The sequence below is a fragment of the Syzygium oleosum genome, unplaced genomic scaffold (assembly GCF_021117445.2).
Source record: "Syzygium oleosum isolate NSW1041296 unplaced genomic scaffold, Sole_v2.1 Sole_v2.56, whole genome shotgun sequence".
In the NCBI taxonomy this organism is placed as follows: Eukaryota; Viridiplantae; Streptophyta; class Magnoliopsida; order Myrtales; family Myrtaceae; genus Syzygium; species Syzygium oleosum.
In genome coordinates this window covers 945,512-963,404 of record NW_026607540.1, presented here as the reverse complement: position 1 = coordinate 963,404, position 17,893 = coordinate 945,512, and the positions used below count along the sequence as shown (strand labels likewise).

The following is a 17,893-nucleotide window of genomic DNA, read 5'->3' as shown; positions in this document are numbered from 1 at the left end:
GAAGATTGTCTGGGGATTGCTAAGGAACATAGTCAAATAGAGAGCAAGGTCTTCTCCTCCGAGGCTTTCTTTGGATATTATACCCAAATATTATTTTTTTTTTCTTTTTTAGCAAAGGCAACCAAAAACTCTAAATTATGTTTACTATAACACATTTATCTTATACTTTTTTTCGTGATACTAAAAATCTCAAACTTGTACTTGTATGGCACATTTACCCTCCATCAAAGTTCCGTTAATGTGAACCGTTAAAAATTTACCTATATGGACGCCAGAAAGCAAATAATGCTAACATTGCGCCCACGTGATTTAAATAAAATAGGAAAATGATGTTGTTTTGATTGAAAAATCATCTAACGGAACCTTGACTGAGGGTAAATATGTCTTATAAATATAAGTTTAGGGCTTTTTATGTCATAAGAATAAATTTGGGATAAAAAATGTTACGGTGGACATAGGTTGGGGATAGTTTTGGTTTTTTTGGTGGCTTTTTTTCTGCTAAATCCTCTTTTCTCCGCCGTAGAAAATCTACGATTCCCAACGACACCAACGCCTCCTTCCGCATCCCGACTCCTCCTCATCTTCAAGATGGCCACCTGCCCACAGAGACGGTAAGGCCACCTGCATGATACGACATCCTTGAGGCCGGTGAGGGAGCAACGGACTACCGCCGCCATCCGAAGCCACGGAAACCGATCACGTAGCTTCTGGTGAGCGATTCTCTCCTGAGGTTCTGGGCTTCATGCGGCTTGCGATGGATCAGGCAACGCCTGGCACATCCGAAGTGTATTAAGTTTATTGGTAATACTTGTGATGGATTTTGAATTCGATTCGTTTGGTTGCTACGATTGCGTGGGAACTTGAAGAATGTGTCGTCGAATTTGTTTCGAGAGACGTTGATTGAGTGTTTCTTAGTAAGTTTTGTCTGTGGATGCTTGGTAGTGAAATTAGCAACGATCCCTAGAAGGCATAGCCTTTCTTTCTTTCTTTTGATGGCTAGCACTGCATTCAAAGAAGTAGGTGAAGTCTAGGTTTAATGGAAAAACAAGCACGGGAGAGTGAAACAATGGGAAGTAGGGTATACATGGGCTTGTTCAGTCCCCTTTTCAGGCGAAGAACTGAGCCAATCTGGGTGCTATAGGTTGGTAATTCCCTAACCGAAACTAGGCAATGGAGTGGACAACCATCTATAGAGAGAGAGAGAGAGAGAGAGAGAGAGAGAGAGGGTTTGGGTGCTTATAGAATTGTGAGGAACTTCGATCACTGGGACAGGACTCTGTCACTAAGTTTTATGAGGTGCTTGAATAGGCAAAACCATAAGGAATGAAGAAGTAAGATGGCAGTCACCGGGAAAGGTTGCTTGGTAGTCAGAGTCCTTTTACTGCTTGTTTACTTTGGCAACTAGGGAGAATTGAAAAGTAATACTTGGAGCTTGAGAGTAATATGAACATCGGTTGTGCCCATGGATAACTCGTTGGGTGGTTATTTTCTTTCGCCCTGTGGACTGCGGATAAGAAAAAGAAACAAATCACAAGAAACACGGTGTTTACTTAAGTTATTCAGTGGAATAGAGTCAAAAGCGCAAGAAGCTGATTGTCGATTCTGATTTCTGAGGCCTTCGCAACAGCTTAGGATTCTCTTTTTATTTTTTATGTGCCATAGCTTTATGAAGGAAATTGACTGAGAAGCTAAAACTCCTGGATGCTTCTTGAATGTTTGAGTAAAACCTGATTAATGAAAGATAAACTTCCGAGGTACCAATAATAAGACATACTGGAATGAGCAACATGTATTTTCTTAAATTAGTGGCTTTTTTGCTTTAGAGTTGTTAGAGTCATATCAGTTTAAGTGTTAGTGGGATTTGCATCTGAATTACGGGATTAGTATGTATTCATAATCATTATTTGGAAGTTTGTGACCAGTGTATTACAAGATCTTGATCATATAGCTATGAGACATGGATTCATTCAATTAGTAGCTGCATATTGATACTAAAATATTTCTACTGCTGGCAACTTGATTCTGATTTCCCCTTAAATTGCCTGTATGCACGTATGAGAGAAATTCTGACTCTTATGCGCTTATTTTTTCTTCTCCTTTTCTTATATAAGGCAAAGCTTGCCTTGGATAGCCTTGAAGTCCCAGTTGGGTAAGAAACTGATTTCAGCAACCAAGTGCATTTCAGTGTTACTATACTTTATAAGTAAGACGATTAGTATTTTCAGTCTTAATTAGTAAACGATTTCACATTGTACTTTATTTGTATTATAATTTGATTGAACAGCTGTGTGATTGTTGAGGAAGGGAACCTTATTGCGATAGGAAGAAACAGGACTAATGAGACACGGAATGTATGTCTACCATTGCTTCTCCACCTTTCTATAATTTTTGGCCAACAGCACTTTGTTGTTCTGAATTGATACCCTCGCATTATCCACTTGTTATTGCTGATCTTTTTTTTGTGTTTCTGCCTTAAATATTTCTTTAATATATGATAAAATAGTATATCAGAACAAATCTGTTAAAAAGTGCAATTTTCTATGCATTATTAGGCTGTAAATGATCTTGTTCCCATTATTCTTTCATAAAATATGACTACAGCTAACAAATATTCAATGTTTCACATTTCTCGTTTGCCATTGTGCTCTGTCTGAATTTCAGACCGAGAACAGTCAAAGAAAAAGCATTAATGAGGTGAGAGAGAGAGAGAATAGAGGAATGATATTTATTTATTTTTTGGATAGAAATAAAGCTGTTGCAAGCTGCTGAACCAGAATGTTGAGTGCTCATAGATTGTGCTGTATTGCATGCTTGAAAATGTTAATGAGTACTTGATTGCCTAAACAGATTATAATTTTTTAGATTATTCAGGATACGTATCTATTGCTTTAAATCACATGACAGCGAGTTGTTATGGTGGCTTCACCTCTCTTGATTAAAATGGTGTAGTGAGAGATGCAAAATTCTAAAGTTTTGGGAAGCGAGTTAAGAGACTTTGCAAAATCTCAAGTATAGGGAGGATAACTGCAATTTCACATAAAATTTAAAGAATGTAATGCTTGAGTACTGGAAATTAGATCGAATACCTAATAGTGAGGAGCAAAGAGAGTTGTCCATGCATAAGGTCCTCTCTTAGACTCTCGGTGTTGTGGGTATTTGAAGAAAGATACGAACTTTCCGGATAAGGTGTATTGATGATTCTGTCTTAAAGACAGTGATTCTTCGAATAGGATTCATGATCTAATGCAGTTGGCTTTGACGAAAATCCTGTTCCTAGGATACAATGTATTCATTTTAATCTCCTTCACTTGGTGTGCATACCGAGCAAAGGATGAACACGATCAAGCCTTAAAAGTATAGTCAACACGGAGCAGATACGGAAGGGGCAATTTTAAGAGGAAATAGATTTGGACTCAAACGGTAATCAAGAGTAAAAAATAAATAAACGTGAAGGAGAAAATATATTTCCTGAAATGCATTTCCTAAATTTATGTTGAAACTACACTAAGAGCAACTTTCTCTTTGTTAAAGCTCCTAAGTTTGATATGCTTTCTTTACTTTTCTCCTTGCCCATTCCTAGGCAACAAGACATGCGGAAATGGAAGTTCTTGATGTTCTCTTTGAACAGTGGCAGAGGACTGGATTTTCTTCTCAGCATGCTCTCTTTATGTGACACGTGAACTATGCATAATGTGAGCTGCAGCATTATCGATCATTGGTACATCTGTTGATCATACCGAAATAAAACTAAACTTTCATAAAATTTGATTATTCATAAATGATTAGATGACTCTTAACCATTTTTAGGTATAAAGGAAGTATATTATGGCTGTGCAAATGATAAATTTGGAGGCTGTGGCTCAATACTGTGGTTGCATTCAAATAGCTCCGAGGCATGCACTAGGTCAGTTTCTGAACTTGCTTTTGTTGCTGATACCGTATCTACTTAGCTCCCCTTTGAAATTGTGACATATGACAATTGACAACTAAAGCTTACTAGAGGCTTGTGTATTCTTCTGTTGATTACTGATGGATGAGGTTTCGTAGTAATTCTGTTTGTTGTCGCACTTTGAATATATTGCTACATATAACCATGAAAATAGATGGAGGTCTATGGAACTAATTTTTCACTGCCGCAAGATTCTTTGATGTCTTTGATGTCATCAAGTTTGAAATGGAAAATATAGCATCTTAAAAAAAATATGATTTAACTATGAGGAAATAATGCTTTTTAATATGCTATGGGCAGTGTACTCGATAAAGAAATCTCTTTTCTTGTTTTTTAGTTGTAATTGTCTCTTCTTGCATACATGAGGGCATGTGTTTGCTAAATTGTGGTGTATGGCATGTGTTTCCAGTATGATTTTTCCATCTGTCTGATGCTGCCATGATCTATAATTTCATGTTTCCTAAGCTTGTCCAGAGCTCATCAATTTTTACTCAGATTTTGTTGACATAAAAGTTAAAAACGTAGTGAAATAGGATCTGTACAATGTCTTTTTGTTGAATTATTAGTTTTGAAAGAAGCTCAAGTACCGCACCGGGAGGGGGGGAATTTTAGGGGGGCAAAAAGCCATGAAAACTCTGAATTTTAGAGCTAGAAATTGATATTTATGCTGTTCTTAATAATCTGATTATAAGTCAAAAGTATTGTGGTATACATGAACTGGCTCATTTCCTGGTGCATGTGCAATGTTTGGAAGATGTAGCTGATTGAAACCCATCCTAGCCAGTATTAGTATACAATTCATCTGCAAATCTTCTCTCGATCAGATCACCGGTGCCAATAACTCTCTAAGAGAACTTGCCCATCCGTATTAAAAGCCTCGAAGTATCCCCTGTTTACAGCGTGTTGTTTGTTCTCCAAGGACATTAGGTTTAAGCCATAGCTACCCCAAACACACCTCTTTTAAATCTAATGCAAGAAGTTTGCAAAGTTGTAGAGCCTAGTTACTGTCAATTGAATTAAATGGTACACTCCAGACATAATTTGCTTGCCTGAGAACCCATTTCCTGGAGTACAAACATTTCTTAAAATTGATATTCTTAGGACCTAAATGTAAACTTCCTAAGTTAAGCATATTCCTTTATTGGCGAACTTGTTTTTTTGCTTAGATGGCACCTTCTTTTGCAAAGTGCTTTGTCAATTAGCCTGCTAAATTATCTCTTGCATGATATTTGGACATATTTTGCAAATGGAATCTGTTTTGGGTTTCTAGCTGATGAGCCGGGTGAAAATGCAGAATCATCAGAAATATTGGGTGGCTTCCACAGAAATTTCATCTTTGTTTCCCCTTTCAAGTGTCTGCGTGATTTATGAATGTTTCTGAGTTTTTTCTTGTTTCTCTTGCAGTAATGGAAATTTTGGATCAAACGCACCCTAAGTATAGTTGATTTAGTGGAGTGGTGTTCTGCCATATAATGGTTGCTATGAATGCGTGTAGAATTTGCTCAGTAACAAAGATTAGAGTTTCAGATGCCCAGTCTTTTCTTTTGGCCAATTTTCAGATGCCCTGTTTGTCAAATGTAGATTTCCTCTAGACTGGATATTCTTAGCCAGATTGCCATTTGAGAAATGGGACGACATGTCCTTGGTTAAGGAAAAAGACAAAGTGCAGTATCTTTATAGCTAATCCGTTGGTTAGACTCGCTGAGAGAAATACCTTCTTGATCCTTATTGTGAATTACTAAACATATATGGTTCTTGGTCAAACAATTCTCCAATTTTTTTTTTTTTGGTAAAGAACAATTCTCCAATTTTATCTCTTCAGTTGCATATATTTCAAGAGACTGATTAGACCATAACTTTTTCATGCTTTTGAGATAATTAGTACGCTTTGACAACTCATTACATACAGAAAAGATGGCCTTGAAATAATTTGTCTACGCAATTATAAATGAATTTGGTTTCCTTCTCTGTTTTATAGAACCCTGTAACTTGAATATCATTTCTCTTCGCCATTTTCCCCTCCTTTTCCATTCATTTGCCGTTTAGACATTGTGTAGTCTATGATTTGTTTAAGGTATTATAGATAAATACTGAATGCGTATTATAGATAAATACTGAATGCTAATATTTGGATTTCAGCTCCAAAGAATCACAGGTCAGGGATTACTCAGGCCTCTCGTTAGATGTGCATGCGTTGGTTCTTCCTGTTGAATCCTCTCATGGCTTTGCACAACTGGGTAAGACCTTTGGATTATGATTTTCGCTTCTCTGAACATCATGGACATCATGTATGGTGTTATGATGCAACTCTGCTGCATATTGAATGATTGTCAGTTACTTGTGGATAGAACAAGTGGGCTGCAGGGTGTCACCTTCTATAGTATAGCCTGTTAAAAGGGAATGGCACGGATTAGGGCACTGTGGCAATGTTTCTTGCTGTGGCAGTAGGATATGATGCTCATGCTAAGATTAAGTATACCTATAGCTATAGATTTCCTTGTATGATAGTAGTCAATCTCAACAAGGACACTATAAAGGTCTTCAAGATGAAGTTAGACAACATCCTTGCTCTTCATTCCTGATTCTTGGTTTATTCTGATTATATTGTTCATTGTTCTTATTCCTATTAGTTAATCTCTTCATTTGACTATAACCTATGTCAAACTTGCAGTGTAAGGTAGTTCCCATTCTTGAGGTGAACTCATCGCAAAATTACTTTTGAACTATAGTTTTCTGACTCTTTGTATTCTACATGTAAGGCACAAATCTAGATGTGACATCATTGGTGATGATTCTAGCATAATAAGATTCTCTCCCGTTTGTGTGTGATGACAGAAACAGTTAATTTTTTTGTCTTAATATCTTGCAAAATTTAATAATCACTGTTCAGACAGCCTTTTAAGTATGGAGGTCCGTGTGAATATTATTGATGATGATTCGCATTCTTTTTCATGGTAAGAGGATGTAGTTAGACATCTAGCATCCCAGAAGTGTCTTCAAATCCAGTGCAATCTGACTGACAATGCATGTGCCATTTACTGCTTTTCCAATCGCAGAATTTCATCAAGGGACTTGTGAAAGGAAGCGTGATGCTTGTCCATATCAGTTTTTGCCCAGATGTTCATGTGTTTACAAAGGGTTGCAGTTGTGATTGGAAGTCCATTTCATGCTTTAACTTGATTATCAGATTGTTAAGATAAGTTAAGGCATAAACTGTGTAGGCATCACTTTTTTTATACTAATTTTCGTCATCAACTTATCGTGTAATCTATCCTATGTTTTTACAAGTGTTTTGAACTCTGAGTTATTCTAGGTGTGCTGTTGATGTGTCTGAGCTTCAGAGTTCTGGGTGATAAAGAGGTCAATGATTTGCATTTGTTTCATGTAGATTTCCTGGCAAAGAATTGCAATTACTAGATTAAGGTTTCCGGTTATACCAATTATGTCATAAATACTTAGAATTTATAATATTGTTGAGCCAATTAATGTCTTGATCGTTGTTGACTTTGCCTAGCATACTATTGTGAAAAAGTGTCAGTGATTTGATCGGTCACGTGGCGACCATGATTGGTTGAGATAGTCACGCGGTGGCTCCAAAAGTACAATGTTTTGCTCGGTCAAGGGGCAATTAGCAACTGCTTCTTCCCTATGTGTGCTTTCATTATTGTTCAATCCTGAAGTGACCTCTTTTCTTCGGGTAATAATATGCCGAAATTTGAGTCTTTTTTTAAGCTAGTTATTGTCATGTCTAGTAAAACATAGAAAATACCAAACCATTTACCCGAAAGACCATAGTCTAAAATGAACAGGAAGATGGTGATTTTGAACCGTAATCCGTTAGAACTTTTTTATAAATGTGGGGGTTCTTTTCTTCGTTGAACATTAGTTCTAATATGTTAATTTCATGTCGTGATATGATCTGGGTCTTGGGAATTGCGATCTACAAGTTTCAGAAATTTTTGGAATAAATTATTACCATGTGACCAAGTAGACAAGCTTCAAATTGGATGTCGACTTCCGTTCATATGTCCAAATTGGCTTCATTTTCGTATTACCCACAGCAATGTCGGTCATTTTGCACCTTTAATTTTGTATTTCTGTTCACATGTCCAAAATTCCTCATAATTTTGCCATTGTTAATGGTAGAAGTACCCCATAATTGGACCGTCATTACGCATGAATAACCTTCGTGGGAAGGGGGTGTCTCTCTCCCCCACCACTTTCTTCTGATACACAATTTTCTTCTTCGTTTTTTTCCTCGTCGCTTCTTCGTCTCCACCTTCTTTGAATTTTTTCTGTTCTGTCGTATACGTACTCCATATTTGCCAAATTAAGTCACAAACATTAGACGTAATTCAATTTGTTACACAGTGGAATCATCTCATGAAATAAATAATCGATATGAGAAAAAGTATCTCATATTACAATGATCTATTACACGATGTCATCTTTGACCTAACCAGGAATGACTACATGTCTTGTTGAGCAAATATGAAAAAATCCTTAGCGGAAGTTAAAATGTGTAGATTTGTAACAGTTTATGTGCATTGTAGTTACATAAAATTACCCTCTCCTGTACTCCGCTTAAAAGCAAAATCATATCCATAGTTGTGTATGCACGTGGCAAGAATAACTATACTTGCTTATGGAGTTGTTCGAATGCTGAAAGCATACGATCAAAACATGCGCATGTCATCATGGGTGAAGATGCAAAGATTCCTTAATAACCAATGCGTTTTCATCTATCACAGCCCATTAATACCCACTCATTTTAGATTATTTTAGACGATATGTTCGAGGAGTATGCTTTGCGATATACAAAGGAGAAAGCAACAAGTAAATAGCACATTGCAAAGATCACGGATTTACCAAAAACATGATAACTCTAATAACTGAAGTTAGAGTTCGTCGATGAATAACTAGGGAGGAACGAGCAGTTACCCTTTTGCAATCTTACGTCAAATACAAGGATATCGCCAAAATTAATAGTGTCATTATTTCTATAGATGGATTTGATGATGCATTTAGGATTTTTCTCACACGCTAGCTCATTGAATCACCATAGTCTTTTGGGTCACTCTTCAATCTAAGAGATAGCTTATCTTGTGAACTTCGCCGCAAGAGAAGCAGAATAGGGTCGTTCATTCTAGGCATTACATGTTCCCAATAGCACAACCAAAAAGACCAATGACACGAGGTACGCTAGTGTGGAATTGAGAGGAAAAATCATGTCCCTCTCAGCTTGTGAGCAATGGAAATTTGGGGCTTGATATGTGGTGGAGGATCAACAAGGATAAGATGTATATGTAATAATGGCAAATGAGAGAGATTTTGAATATGAAGACTTGGGGTTGTCTATTGAAAAGCCCATGTCAATCAGGTTGAGAATGTTACGGAGGTAGTGGGTAGAACCCAAAATCATCACCATTTCTTTCTAGCAAGAAAACATCACAATTGACAACTCATATATTTAGCCGTCCAACAATATCATTTCATATTTTTGGAGATTTTTCTTAGAAAAGTTAGTTATTTCAAATTCCCGGAGATATTTATGTTGTTATTGAGTTTTCTATTTTCTAATATGACAAGAAAGCCGTCTTAAAGATTCAATTGCAGACTTTGAATCAAAGCGTGTGAGTAAAGATTGGATGAAACTTGTTTGATTGGAGACTTTGAGTCACCTTGTCCTATAGAAAAGACCAAGTCAGTCAACGGAACAAATGCACTCAATGTCAAGAAATTAAAGAGGTGAGCTGAAGTTCCACTATTAGTGGAATGCCCGGCACATCGTTTTATACATTTGATCTTTCTTACTCCACGGAATTGTTGGGTCCACATCCATTAACAAACAAATCCATCTCTCTCTCCCTATCACATCACTATTTCTTTCTTTAGATTCTGTTTGTTTAATGAAAATGAATAATTTGGTAAATACTATCCTAAAATTGATTACTTATATCACTTACAAAAATAAGTGAAAAAAATATTTTTATTATCCATAAAATTATTTAGACATAAATTATTGACGATAATGTATGTATTTTTCATTGACTAATTATTTCAATCAATACAAGTGACTATTTTTAGAAAAAAAAAATTTCAAATTATTCATTTTTCGCGAAATAAACTGAGTTTTAATTTTTTCTTCGTCTGTTTCCTTCTGCCTTCTTCTTCTCCTCCAACTCCCTTCTTCACAAACGAGTCACGAACATCAAAAAATTGATGTATAGCTTTGAGGAACAAGATCAAAACAAATACTAGCTTGCCTCACAATTTCTTATCCATATCACGATATAGTACATCAGTTTTGACTCAGTATCATGAAAATGTGTTATATAAGTCCACTCATCTGTACTTTTGAATGCAATAATAGCTCCATTGCTTGTTAGATATGTCACGCCCCGAACCCCCGTCGAGCCCGCGACATCCCACCTCCGGTCGAACAGAGTGCGACGTCCCAGGAATAACGTCGCCGACCCAACGATCCATCAGAGTTAACTCGCGGCGGAAGCAATCAAAAATCCCGGACATTAAAATTGGAGAACACCAGGAAGGAACAAATCATCAAACCACCAAGCATATATTACACTTCCAAATATTTACATCATCCGCCAATACAAACCACAAAATAATTTATAAGCACACCGAACTATAAACTCCAAACCACCAAAATATCAGGATCAGCTCTCTAGGTCAGCACTATCCAAAAATGGGGCGCATCCTCCTCCCAGAACTATCCCCTACGCCCTCTCGAAGGCGTCCACTCTGACTCACTGTCCTCGGCATCACCACCTGAATCCTCCGCAGCTGTCTGCTCACCTGACGACTCCGAGTCGACCTCAAAATCGACATTCAGGCAGAGGCTCTGAAATGGTTTGGTTGAAACAACCATGAGATCACATCTCAATAAGTCACAACCTAAGCCCCACCTAGGCTATCACGTAATTCCAGACACATCCAAACGTGCAACCAAACAACCACACAACCAGCAATCGAACATTCACACATACCTGGACTCTCTGCATACGCACCATGCACGTTAGCCCACAATCCCAACATACAATTCTTGCACACATGCCATCACACACTTTCCACATATCAATACACGTGCCAATCATACCACGCGCAAGACATCACAGCGCGCGCTGCCTCGATTATAAAGCAAAACCTACTTGGGCACGTCCCATACCATACCTAGCAGATTTTACCCCATAATCGCGCACTGCATCACGCGATACAAACACACTCGCACACTAACTCACACCATGCATCACTTTCACAATCCTCTCACTCGTCTTGCCAAATCCCGCTCGTTCTCAACCTTTCCACCACTACCGCGCGCAGCGTAAACGCATCGGGCCAACGGCTCGTCTTCGACCTCGTCACCCATCGTCACCCGTCGGGCCGGGCATCGTCACCGTCGGCTCGTCGACGGCATCGTCCCGCGTAACGTACACGCCTCAGGACGGACCTCACCCCGCGTAAACGTACACGCCTCGGGGTCTCACCTTTCAAACCAATCCTACATTCCAGTACCTTCGTTCCACTCAAACCACATTTGTCACACGGCCACACCTACACACTGCCAAACACGCACACCTCACACACATTTCACAATTTCACATTCTCGTCACACGACCACGCCACCCAATCACACATTCTTGGCACGCGAATACAATACGCGAATGCACTATCACACCACCACATCTCACGGCCAAACACACACGGCATATCACCAATCCACATTCAAACACACATTCAGGCTCAATTCCCACCACAAGGGCAGCAACCATTCAACCTCGACAACCCCACCATTCCGCTCATAAAAACGAACATCCAAAGAATCGGGGTAAAATTGGGCAGTTTATACAGTGACCGAAATCCCATCAAAATAAATAGTAAACGAACTCCAAAAATTCTCAATTTTGGATATGTCACAAAACACATCCCGATAAACATTTCTTATGAAGAACACGAAATCCGGTTCAAACTGTAACCATGCCTTTTTGTCCCTTGAAATCAGACCAAAATCAGTTTGCTCCAACAGAATATTTTTTTCCTCAAAATACATTTATTTCAACACCCAAATCACCTTGAAAAGCTTTTAAATTTTTATATGTTATAGCCAAGAATGTCCCCAACAACGTTTGTGAAGGAAGTATTTTGAAAATAGGCCTGGAAAAATTTATAAAAATTCGAAAAGACCCGAAGGTCGGGTGAACAGTAAATCGGGCAGTTTTATTTCGGTCCAAAGATGGACTTCCGAATGGCATCAAATGATTTCCAAAAATTCCCAAATTAAAATATGTTATACCTCAAGATGTTGAAAACAACTTTCATGAAGAAACATTCCTCAAATTCGGCCCACAAAATTTTCTAAAAAAATAGCAAACCGAGCGGGTACAGTAACCGTGAATCCGCGATTCACCCCGAACCTCACGGATTCAAACCCGAACCGACTTCTACCGAATTCCAACCGCCTAAACTCATTTCCCGACGTCTAATCCAACCCGCAACAACCGCTAATAGTCATGAGCAGCCACCAATAACCACGATCAACCACCAAAAACCATTATCGACACCTTAATCAACCTCTAAATCCTCTAAACCATACCCGACGAGTCCGAACGTACCCGACGTCCTAAATAGGGATTAGATCGCGACTTACCCGAACTCTAGACTAACTCGGCTAGAGCGGCAAGGGGGAATGGCTGGCCGGCGGCGATCGGCGGTGGCGGCTTGCTCCGGCGGTGCTCCGGCGATGATCGGCGGTCCAAGGCCGAGAGAGAGATGAGAGGATTTTGGTGAGGGAGAGAGGGAGAGAGTTCTCTGTTGGGGGGGGGGGGGGGGGCTGCCGACTGGAATGAAAAATGGGGGAGAGAGAATGGGAGGAGAGAGAGAAAGGGCAATAATAACTTTGACCAACTTTTCCCTTAATTCCAATTTTGCCCCTCTAATACTTGGTCCACATTGCTCCAAACCAAAATATCTAAGGGCGTTTTGGTCCAATATTTTGGGGCTGATATTCATCCACAAATAATCTCCAAATTCAATTTCCAAAATCCCCAAAATTCGGAATACCCAAAAATAGGCCTAGGGGCAAAATCGTAATTTTCCGGTCCCGGGGCGAAATTCCAATTTTCGCACATATGTGTTCCATATGTGCGTGGCCAACATAATATGGCGTCAGAATCGCGAAATTCACTTTCTAAGTCCTCGAAAATCGACTGCGAAGTTCCGGGAATAAAATAATATTATTTTTCCAATTTTTGTCGAAATTCTAATTTTTGGCCGTAACCACTCCAAATATGCGTGGCCACTCTAAAATGACCTTGGCCTCGAAAAATAACCTCAAACGACCTCAAAATCCAACATCGGTGTCCACAGGGCAAAACTGTAATTTTTCCGGCCCCGGACCGAAATCTATTTTTTGCGTAAATGGGTGGCCCCAAGGTTGGCCAAGCCGAAAACGTCCATCGGCCGCTCAAAATTGTCACTTTCAAAATTCTCGATTCCCGGGCCCGAATTCCAATAAATGACTAAAATTGACCAATCGCGACTTTAGCTTGTCTCTTGCTAACGGGTGGCTCATTAGGATTACGCGCTCTCGACCCGTGACCGACACTAAGTCAAATCACGTTTAAGTTTGCTCGAACCAAGGCGACCTCGATCGTCATATAATTGCGAGGTGCATCACTAGTGCCCTTCGGACACGATCAATCAAATAGACCGGTCTCGGTTGGCTCAAAATATTCCCTCGTCAATCCATATAGTCGAAGATCGAACCCAGGTCGAGTTCTTTGGTCGTGCGAACTCAATCCCGTAATGGCCCTACCCCTAAGGTTAGCATCCCGAGAATGCGCGGTTCCCGGGTGAGATCTCACTATAGCGCATTGGTCAAATTCATTTCCTATATCCCGGGAAAAAGGATCGAAAATTCAGACTGTTACAATTCTCCCCCCCTAATAAAAATTTCGTCCTCGAAATTTACAACTATACCTGCTATCCAAACAGATGGGGGTGATGACGTCTTATTATTCCTTTTTCTCAAATGGTACCTTCTGTCCTGTAATAATCTCAAACATCTTTGATCAATGGGACCGTCTTATTCCTTAAAACTTGTTCCTTCCCATTTGCCCCTAAAATCCAATATACATATTCCCAACATATCCTCTACAGTCCGTATAGTCCTTCCAAATTGGCCAATAAGAATCTCTCCCTTAAATTCCGTCAACAACGCAACTATCGAGGTTCCTCCTCGACTCCTTACAACCTCAAATCTAAGGTGTCCAGCCAGACTAAACTGAATCATCCTACTGCTGCATTCCATTACAGCATTCTGTTTAACTAACCAATTCAAGCCCACGATTATCTCAAAATCACACATGATCAACACAGCCTATCCCGTTTTCTACACCACCAAACACCATTTCACAGTCTGAACATTCCAACAACACTCATATCTCATTAACTATAGCAGCTGCAGCCTCAGCAGCTTGGGCAGTCGCATTATCTCGTTCTTGGGCTTGCCTATCCATCATACTCCCAATCCTCTCTAATACTCTGAGGACTTCTTCCATACGCAGATCTTTCGCAGGTCTAACACCAGCTCGGGGGTCCACTACAGCTCCTACACCAACTCCAGGGTTTTCTACCACTCTAGCACCCATATCAATGTACTATACAGCTCTAGCTCGAGCACGACCTCGACCCCGTACTCCTCTTCCTGCACCCCTTCTTGTACCTCTTCCTATTCCTCTTCCTGCACCTCTTCCCTGGCTGCTCATCGTCCCAGCTTTCTATCACTCTCCTATCTGCTATAATTCCATCTAGGAATTAAAGACTTAGGCCAACTAACCCAGTCTAGTCCTAGGCAGTGAGTTGACACAGTAATCCACTTAGCAGGCTATCAATCACACAGCACCAAACCACATCAAAAGGGTTCGTGCACTTACCTAACGTCCAGACGCACCTGCATTCCAATAAAACACCCAATTCACTCAACAATCACAACAACAGTCTAGAAATAAATGTAGCCTTAGACATACTATGGTTCACTAAGGTCTCCCTAGCTAACTACAGCTATCCTGGGTCTCCACTCCTTATCACTCCAAGCTTCGATCGACTTAAATCGAGCATGTCCTTGCTCCGATACCAATTCAAACTGGGATGTCACGCCCGAACCCCGTCGAGCCCGCGACATCCCACCTCCGGTCCGAACAGAGTGCGACGTCCCAGAATAACGTCGCCGACCCAACGATCCATCGTAGTTAACTCGCGGCGGAAGCAATCAAAAATCCCGGACATTAAAATTGGAGAACACCAGGAAGGAACAAATCATCAAACCACCAAGCATATATTACACTTCCAAATATTTACATCATCCGCCAATACAAACCACAAAATAATTTATAAGCACACCGAACTATAAACTCCAAACCACCAAAATATCAGGATCAGCTCTCTAGGTCAGCACTATCCAAAAATGGGGCGCATCCTCCTCCCAGAACTATCCCCTACGCCCTCTCGAAGGCGTCCACTCTGACTCACTGTCCTCGGCATCACCACCTGAATCCTCCGCAGCTGTCTGCTCACCTGACGACTCCGAGTCGACCTCAAAATCGACATTCAGGCAGAGGCTCTGAAATGGTTTGGTTGAAACAACCATGAGATCACATCTCAATAAGTCACAACCTAAGCCCCACCTAGGCTATCACGTAATTCCGCAGACACATCCAAACGTGCAACCAAACAACCACACAACCAAAGCAATCGAACATTCACACATACCTGGACTCTCTGCATACGCACCATGCACGTTAGCCCACAATCCCAACATACAATTCTTGCACACATGCCATCACACACTTTCCACATATCAATACACGTGCCAATCATACCACAAAGATACATCACAGCCAAGCGCGCTGCCTCGATTATAAAGCAAAACCTACTTGGGCACGTCCCATACCATACCTAGCAGATTTTACCCCATAATCGCGCACTGCATCACGCGATACAAACACACTCGCACACTAACTCACACCATGCATCACTTTCACAATCCTCTCACTCGTCTTGCCAAATCCCGCTCGTTCTCAACCTTTCCACCACTACCGCGCCCGCGTAAAACGCATCAGGCCAACGGTCTTGACCTCGCTCTTTCATCGGGCATCGTCACCTGTCGGGCCGGCATCGTCACCTCGTCGGGGACGGCATCGTCCCGCGTAAACGTACACGCCTCAGGACGGACCTCACCCCGCGTAAACGTACACGCCTCAGGGTCTCACCTTTCAAACCAATCCTACATTCCAGTACCTTCGTTCCACTCAAACCACATTTGTCACACGGCCACACCTACACACTGCCAAACACGCACACCTCACACACATTTCACAATTTCACATTCTCGTCACACGACCACGCCACCCAATCACACATTCTTGGCACGCGAATACAATACGCGAATGCACTATCACACCACCACATCTCACGGCCAAACACACACGGCATATCACCAATCCACATTCAAACACACATTCAGGCTCAATTCCCACCACAAGGGCAGCAACCATTCAACCTCGACAACCCCACCATTCCGCTCATAAAAACGAACATCCAAAGAATCGGGGTAAAATTGGGCAGTTTATACAGTGACCGAAATCCCATCAAAATAAATAGTAAACGAACTCCAAAAATTCTCAATTTTGGATATGTCACAAAACACATCCCGATAAACATTTCTTATGAAGAACACGAAATCCGGTTCAAACTGTAACCATGCCTTTTTGTCCCTTGAAATCAGACCAAAATCAGTTTGCTCCAACAGAATATTTTTTTCCTCAAAATACATTTATTTCAACACCCAAATCACCTTGAAAAGCTTTTAAATTTTTATATGTTATAGCCAAGAATGTCCCCAACAACGTTTGTGAAGGAAGTATTTTGAAAATAGGCCTGGAAAAATTTATAAAAATTCGAAAAGACCCGAAGGTCGGGTGAACAGTAAATCGGGCAGTTTTATTTCGGTCCAAAGATGGACTTCCGAATGGCATCAAATGATTTCCAAAAATTCCCAAATTAAAATATGTTATACCTCAAGATGTTGAAAACAACTTTCATGAAGAAACATTCCTCAAATTCGGCCCACAAAATTTTCTAAAAAAATAGCAAACCGAGCGGGTACAGTAACCGTGAATCCGCGATTCACCCCGAACCTCACGGATTCAAACCCGAACCGACTTCTACCGAATTCCAACCGCCTAAACTCATTTCCCGACGTCTAATCCAACCCGCAACAACCGCTAATAGTCATGAGCAGCCACCAATAACCACGATCAACCACCAAAAACCATTATCGACACCTTAATCAACCTCTAAATCCTCTAAACCATACCCGACGAGTCCGAACGTACCCGACGTCCTAAATAGGGATTAGATCGCGACTTACCCGAACTCTAGACTAACTCGGCTAGAGCGGCAAGGGGGAATGGCTGGCCGGCGGCGATCGGCGGTGGCGGCTTGCTCCGGCGGTGCTCCGGCGATGATCGGCGGTCCAAGGCCGAGAGAGAGATGAGAGGATTTTTGGTGAGGGAGAGAGGGAGAGAGTTCTCTGTTGGGGGGGGGGGGGGGGGGGCTGCCGACTGGAATGAAAAATGGGGGAGAGAGAATGGGAGGAGAGAGAGAAAGGGCAATAATAACTTTGACCAACTTTTCCCTTAATTCCAATTTTGCCCCTCTAATACTTGGTCCACATTGCTCCAAACCAAAATATCTAAGGGCGTTTTGGTCCAATATTTTGGGGCTGATATTCATCCACAAATAATCTCCAAATTCAATTTCCAAAATCCCCAAAATTCGGAATACCCAAAAATAGGCCTAGGGGCAAAATCGTAATTTTCCGGTCCCGGGGCGAAATTCCAATTTTCGCACATATGTGTTCCA

At 40.7% G+C, this 17,893-nt stretch overlaps 1 protein-coding gene across 5 annotated transcripts in view; it reads left to right on the top strand.

The window, feature by feature from the left end:
* The window catches only part of LOC115694640 (tRNA-specific adenosine deaminase TAD2-like), a 266,483-nt gene that overhangs the window by 108,752 nt on the left and 139,838 nt on the right, over window positions 1-17,893 (top strand). For 4 of the 5 annotated variants that reach the window (XM_056307626.1, XM_056307627.1, XM_056307625.1 and 1 more), the window contains exon 9: window positions 2,285-2,351. The gene's annotated coding sequence lies outside the window, so the exon portion shown is untranslated. Of the gene's footprint in view, window positions 1-2,284; window positions 2,352-3,580; window positions 3,674-17,893 lie in introns of those variants that run through there. The other variant, XM_056307631.1, reaches the window with a different exon arrangement.